General features: G+C 28.0%; 1 pseudogene; it reads left to right on the top strand.

Annotated features, from left to right (window-relative positions):
* The first annotated feature begins 769 nt into the window (after nt 1-769).
* Nucleotides 770-1,113, top strand: LOC130733670 (calmodulin-like protein 7; annotated as a pseudogene).

Below are 1,113 nucleotides of genomic sequence, written 5' to 3'. Positions count from 1 at the left end.
TATTTTACAAATAATAAAATATAATCCAAAATAATTAAATTCTCAACCTTTTCTTCTTCCCATAAGTGAGTCTATAAAATAAAGCATAAACTCTTGAAAAAATAAAAATGGGAACTATTGATTTGAATTTAAGAGTGACATCATAAATGTAAAATGTCAACATATTTTTTAATTTGTTATTATAAATTTATTTTTAAGATAAGATCGTATAAGATTTAAAAGTAAAAGAAATATTTTCTCATAATTTTTTAAACTATTTTCTCATAATCTAAATTTGGATTTTAGTATCATAACATAAAATTAAAATATTATAAAAATAATTTTTCTTAATTTAATTATTTAAAGGATTAGATAAAAAAAAGTTAAAATCCAAAAAATATCTTTCCTTAATTTGAGTTTAAATTTGATGATTTGATCACCATTTCAAGAAGGAAAATTAGATGTCTAAATGACTCATGGTAATATTTGGGTTAAATAACCCATGATCTAGGTGGACCATCACATTCAAGATAATTAATTGAAATTTTTATATTTTATTAATCAATTAATTTAGGGTTAAATATGTTTTTGTCCTTAACTTATACACATAAATATAAAATGGTACCTGAAAAAACTATAAAGATTTTAGTCTTTAGAAATTTTATTTTTTGATCTAAAATGGTTCCATGTGAATTTTTTTACTTCTAGTTCAGTCCCTCAAAAATTTATTCCAGCAAATTAAGTCCTTCTCCCCTTCGACAAGAAGGGTGACAGGTTCATAACAAACAACATGAGAATCTCCAGGACAGAAAAGAGGTTGATGATGTTGTTGTCAAGTTCGATTCTAATGGAGATGGGTTGCTCGATTTTGATGAGTTTTGCTTGTTGACTATGGCAATGAGTGGAGGGGATGAGAAAGAGGGTGGTGGAGAAGATGAAGTAGAGGGGAATTTGAAGGAGGCATTTGATGTATTTGATAAAGATGAAGATGGGTTAATTTCAGTGGAGGAGCTGGCTCTGGTTCTTACTTCGTTGGGATTAAGGGAAGGGAAGAAGATTGAAGAGTGCAGAGAGATGATTAAGAAGGTTGATATGGATGGAGATAGCATGGTCAATTTCAATGAGTTCAACTGA

Source organism: Lotus japonicus, chromosome 1 (genome assembly GCF_012489685.1).
Source record: "Lotus japonicus ecotype B-129 chromosome 1, LjGifu_v1.2".
Lineage (NCBI taxonomy): Eukaryota > Viridiplantae > Streptophyta > Magnoliopsida > Fabales > Fabaceae > Lotus > Lotus japonicus.
The sequence above is the reverse complement of the archived record's forward strand: the minus strand, read 5'-3'. Positions and strand labels throughout refer to the sequence as shown.